A 6530-nucleotide genomic window follows, 5' to 3' on the forward strand; every position below is an offset into this window, starting at 1 on the left:
TGAGGGGTCCGCCGACTCCCCGACGTCACTGCTCTCGCCTAACCTGACATCATCTGTTCCATATCCGGGTGCAACAGGAGTGACGGGTCCACGGCCGCCAACCCCTTCCGGGGGGGTCGGGGGTCACTCAGCTGCGAATCCAGACTCTCTCGCACCCGGACGGTCAACAACCGCCACTGAGCATGCCGGGACGGGCCCTTGTGACGGGCCCGCCGCGAGAACGCGCGCCAAAACGCGCAGACTATTGTGAGGTCGGCCGTTGGGGGGCCCTTGCGGACAGTGGGGGGAGACGTCCGGAGTGTGTGTATATATGTTGGTTTTGGGGAATGGGGTATTTATTCGGGGGGGTGCGTCGGGTTATTTTTTTTCTCTTGTTGTTGTTGTTGTTATGGTTGTCAATGTTCTTGTTAAAATTACGCGAGGCACACACGGTTTTGGGGTGGGGAGCACCTTTATTCTGATTTTGTTGCAGCCGGGAACGGTTGCGAGCTGTACAGGGGGGGGGGGGGGGTGATGTAGAGGTGTAATTATGCATGGGCATGGATGGCTAACAAACACAAGGGGCGTGGTTAGAGCCGTACACAGAGGAGGTGCTCACACCGACGTCCGCACTCATCCCCCACGGGCCCCTCCCGGGGGGGCCGAGTACTATAAAAGGTGGTGAGCCGGAGGGCTCGAGGTCGAGTATTAGCTTAAACCAGCGAAGACGGAAGACCAGCTAGAATAGGCCCCGGAACTCCCCTGGCTCGCTGTCCTTGTCAGGGCCGACCAGGGCAAGCCGGTGGCGTGGCCCCGAGAGCCCAGACTGACGTTCTTATAAGAGCCGGTCTGGATACTCAGGGTGCCGGGATCCCAGCTTGACCAGGGCTGGGATAGGTAGCCTCCCCTAGCTCCGTAGTGGAGGACTCGGGCGTAGGTTAGTGGGGTTAGATGTTGTGTCTCCCTGTAGCCGAGTGAAGGGGACGATACCCCCTTAAGTACTGTGTGTACCCGTTACTGTGCACAAGTTGGTGTTAATAAATAAGTGTGCCTCCGACCCCGTCGTCCAAGCCTCCTAAATACTTACTACACTATCACAGATATTAATTTGGCATCTATGGACTGACGTACATCAGAATCGGAATATTTATACTGCAGGAGGAATCAGATGACCTGTAAAACTTTTTTTAACAGATGTCCAGTAGGAGCACGGGGTAAGAACATTACAATAACAAACAGTACACAAACATGATAGTAGCACAAGTACAAGGAAAGTTAACACATCACCATAACACATCCTCGACCACATCAATTCCATACACCCAGCCATCAGATTCACCATGGAAGTCGAAAAAGATGGCAAGCTACCATTTTTGGATGTCCTAATTAAAAGGAGACCTGATGGTTCAATGAGCCATTCTGTCTACAGGAAAGCCACCCATACGGATGCTTACCTAAAACCGGATTCCCACAACCATCCATCCCAGGAGAATTTCCTCATCAAGACTCTATACCATAGAGCCCAATGCATATCCGACCAGGAACACATTGCCAGTGAACTCAAACATGTACGCCAAGCTCTTAAGGCTAATGGTTATTCCGACTACACAATCCGCAAAGCCATCACTCCAACCGTCAAGAAGGATCCTGTTGAGGAGCCTTTCAAAACCATCACCTTACCCTACATTTCTGGGGTCACAAAAAGATCTCCAAAATCCTGATAAAACACAAGATCCAGGTCCGATTCAACACAGTACATAAAATCCGTGATCTGATCCCGTCTGTAAAAGATGTGGTTCCAGACATACAGTACCCTGGCGTCTACAAACTAAGTTGCCTCTGTGGTAGCAGTTACATTGGAGAAACCAAACGACATGTCTTGGACCGCATCCGTGAACATAAAGCAGACTTGAAACACGGTAGGACAAACACCTCAGCCGTGGCAGATCACTGTTACAATTCAGTGGGCTCAAATGATAGTGACTTCTCCAAGACAGATGTTCTCTGCAAGCCATCTGGCTACCATGAGAGTTTCGTTCATGAGGCGATCCACATATATAAACACAGAGACAATTTCAACTGAGAAGATGGATTCTGGCTCAGCAATCATTGGAAGGACACAATAAACCATTTCGGATCTTAACTGAGTGTGTTTACGATGACTTTCAGACCGCAGTCCACTCATTGGCATTGACTATATATCTTGTATTCTCTGCAGGGATTGGATTCTTTGCTCTGCTGCAAGTCTCCTACCACCACTCTCCCATTGACATATTTCGTTGCTTCCTCTTAGTATCTTTCACGCGACGGTCAATGGTATAGTGTATAGCGGATTGTATAATAATAAATAGTATAAAATTGTAATGTTTAATACAATGTACAAAGTAATATATAGTATCGTAATTGTATAGTGAATATAGAGCAGTGTGATATACAATAGGGTGGGTAGATTAATACATAGCATAATATTACAATGTATAAGGTATAGAGTGGTGTATAGCAATACAGTATATAATTTAATTTTGGGTTTGTCTATGGCAGTATATAGTACGTTGTAGACCCGTTTGATGTAAGAGAATAAAGTTTAGCTGGAAGAATATAATATTTTTTGCGACATATAATTGTAATATATTACTTACTGTTAGTAACTCAACTTATTGGAGAGTATGTTTAGTATACTGATGATACTATGTAGTTTATACTTTAATTGTTTACGTGGTGGTTTAGTGAATGCAGCTACAGACTATTAACATTCCTTCCCTTTATTAATGCTTCCCGCTATCCCCTACCTTTGATGCTGCTAATCCTGCTTAATGCACGGGCAAAACATAACTTTAAACCCCTCGCCAAACCTCCTACGCATTTCACAAGTAGTACTAATCGCATATCTGCATTTCCCATAAATATGCTAAAATTCCTCTTGATATGCAAATTCTTTTGTCAAGGCACTCTTCCTCCTCCCTCCCAGCTTAAATATACGCTCCAAGCCTGAGGTGTGTCATTCAGACTCTGTCGTCTTGCCAGACCTGTTCTTCACCTGAGGACGGCTGCTTGCGTTGTGGTCGAAACGTCGTGAGAATTATTTTATTATGTTTTATTATTTTCATTCTACGTGACCTTACCGAAAGAACCAAGAAGATGACATCCACAGTAGTTTAACACGTAAAACTTTCGCGACCAATATCCGTTATACAGTTTTATTGGGGGTGAACCATCTAACCCAAATAACCTGCATTATGGACATCTACAGTATATATTAATATAAAAGTTAGTAGTTCCCTGTGTTTTGTTGACATTCGGGTGATTGCCACAAAGTGCTTTGCTTTATCCACCGCTTTCTTTGTTGTCGGAGTGCAGCGACGAATTTGCCTTGGCTCAATGTCGCTATGGACTGCGTCTGTAGCGCGTTGTGGCGAACGGCGTGCGAGTGGTGCAGCTCGTTGACGCAACAGCAGTTGCTGCTGCTGCTGTTGTTGTTGTACAACATTAATGGTTGACGCCTCATCAATGTCTCTTTCAATTCACTACGCGCTATTTATCCCCAATGTGACTTTTTACTTTGACGACAGACGCTTCTCATCGTGCTTGATTCGAAGCTTTCGTGACTGCAGGAATCCATACTCTTTGGTTGTTTCGGTAAAAAAAAATATCTACGTGACTTTACCGAAAGAACCGAGTAGTTTACTTCTCATCATTTTCTCACATTAACCTCGCCGTTGACTGTTTACAGCTCAGATCTAGCACATGGTGTGGGTATGCAGAGCCGTCAACCCCTTATCTGTGCCATACTTTATTACGGACCGATCCAGACGTGATCGGTCACCCCGTGTCCCTTATAAATCTCAGCGTTCATCCTACAAAGTCCCATCACAAGGGAGAAACACAAACAGACAAACAAATTTTTTTACATAATTTCCTTGTACAAGAATACGGGTAAACCCGTATGGGTTGACAGGTATGGGTATGTAACAACATTACACATCACACTATACAGCACACTATGCACTGTCTATAACTCAGCTACAGTACATGGTGAGGGTATGTAACAGCATTACACATCACACTATACAGCACACTATGCATTGTATATAACTCAGCTATAGTACATGGTGAGGGTATGTAACAACATTACACGTCACACTATACAACACACTATGCACTGTCTATAACTCAGCTATAGTACATGGTGAGGGTATGTAACAGCATTACACATCACACGATACAGCGCACTATGCACTGTCTATAACTTAGCTATAGTACATGGTGAGGGTATGTAACAGCATCACACACACGTGTACTTTATCTGAGCTGTACACGGTAGATAGGGTGATGTGACATGTTGGGTCTGGGTAGTAAATATAAACACACTGGCATAGCTACTCTGTGGTGAGTTACACTATCATTTACAAACGGAGAAACTGAAATGCACACGAATATATACACGTGCAAATACACACGTATTTTTAACAATGATGAAAACTCACGTTTATTCATGACACTGTGTGGCCTTAGAATGTAGTACTGTATATAACAGGCGACGTTTCGAGCAATAGCCCCTCTTCACACCACATCTCGAGCCTGGAGAAGAGGTAGAGTGACTCTACGAATGTGCTGAGATTGTTTTATTGTTGTTTGTGCGCCAACTGCCAAACGCAGCGTCGCCAAAACATTTCGGTGATTTGAGAACGGCTCGCCATGCTACGGCGCTGCAGAAGTTGGCGTTGTTATTTATTTATTAATTCGCTGTTGATCCGCTAAACTCTGCCACGTGCACACATATAGAAACGCGTGCGTGGGAACCAATTCCAAACCCTTACAGTCACTAAAGCAACGATCATCAGAGTAAAAACCCAAACACGCACGCACTCATTCATAATCGCAGTCCTGATTAACTCTCAATTATGTCCTATGAAGTAGGGCCGTTGCCTGAAAGGTCGATAAATGTTACTTTTAAGCTCCTCGCAGTGTTTGACGAACGCGTGGAGTTATTTTGACAGCGAGTGAACGTACCACATGAAACGGCAGTGCACACCGCGCATTCGTGCGTTTGACTGCCCTCTAATGCTCGTGGGTGTGATGCCTTGCCTCTGCTCTTGGCTCTGTATCATTGTGTTTTACATTGTACATGAACGTAAACCGAATAAGATGTAGATTTTAACGTTTTTATTTGGAGTGATTTAGATGTTAACACCCTCGCCTGGTCTGCAGGAGGTCGTGGATTCGATCCCGACCCCGACGCCTGCTGCATATTAGGAGTTTGCGTGTCTCTCTTTCTCACCGTGGTCGTTTTTCCCTCATTTAGAATCAACATCACTCTTTTAGAGTACTAAGTTACTGATATACATTTCCACATTATGATAAGCCACTTCGTCATCATTTGATGGCCAGATCGTTTCTGAATAAGAGCTACATTGCTCAGTGTACCTTACCTGGTGAAATATAACGAAATATAGTCCATAGTAAATAGTTTTATTGAAGTTTATACGCATGTGTTACTTGACACCTCGGACACCCTTGCGAACGAGAAGTTTAATCGAGCGACTTTCCCGGTAAAATATTTTAACCATCAACATCCTGGGGACTCACAACATCGGAGATGAACAAGGAAGCCAACATTACTTAGCACGAGGTTACAAACCTCACGAGACACTCCGTGGAAATGTGCTCAGCGCACACGGTGGCGATGAACCAAAACACGAATCGACTCTCACCTGCCTAGACAGGAGCGTTGCATTCATGCCGCAATGTTGGGGTTTACGGGTCGCGATTTCTACAAAACCCACAGTGGCCAGGCAAACGGTGATGGTTTGTCCCTTGGACTAATGTCGCGAGGCTTTGTGGGTTTCTGCACCAAACCGTACCTTGTAAAAAAATTATTAAAGGTTTAAAAAAAAGTATGTCGTCTCTATCATTGCGATTTATTTGTTCTGGATTTATTTTAGCATAACTTTTTTAAAATTGTCTTAAAGAAACAGTAACCATTAATGTAATTTTTTTGACAAATCATCTCACTTCACGTGTAAACGAGTGGGGGATCAGGTGGGAGGTTCGGAGGGTGATCGTGTGGGTGGTTGAGCAGGTGTGTGTGTGTGTAGGTGGAGATTGGTGTTGTAGTGGTTAGTGCGCTGTGCTATGAACCTGCCCATCCAAGTTCAATTCCCACTCATGGCCACCAACACCAATGATCATTGTCTGAACCGGTCATGGGCCTCCCTTAGGTCGATTCAGCCTCACATGATTACCTTGGTGTAGAGTATAAATATCACCACTCGAGAGACAGGCGGCAGGGCTTGGTGCTGGCCATCCACCCATTCGTGTGCCGTGCTGGCTTTCATAGATGCTCGCTAACAGCACTTGCCCAACAGTCTGTTCAGGCTATACAGGAGATCTTTGCCTTTGTGCGGGTAGGTGAGTGAGCGGGTTTGCAGGTTATCAGGTGTGAGGGAGATCAGCCGGGAATGGGCGCTTGAATAAGCATGAGGTGGGAGGGTGGCAGGATGGGCAGGTGTATGGCCAAGCAGGTATGAGTGTGGGCAGGTGGGAGGGTTTCT

Source organism: Lethenteron reissneri, chromosome 65 (assembly GCF_015708825.2).
Source record: "Lethenteron reissneri isolate LAM-NWPU_2019-01 chromosome 65, ASM1570882v1, whole genome shotgun sequence".
Taxonomy (NCBI): domain Eukaryota; kingdom Metazoa; phylum Chordata; class Hyperoartia; order Petromyzontiformes; family Petromyzontidae; genus Lethenteron; species Lethenteron reissneri.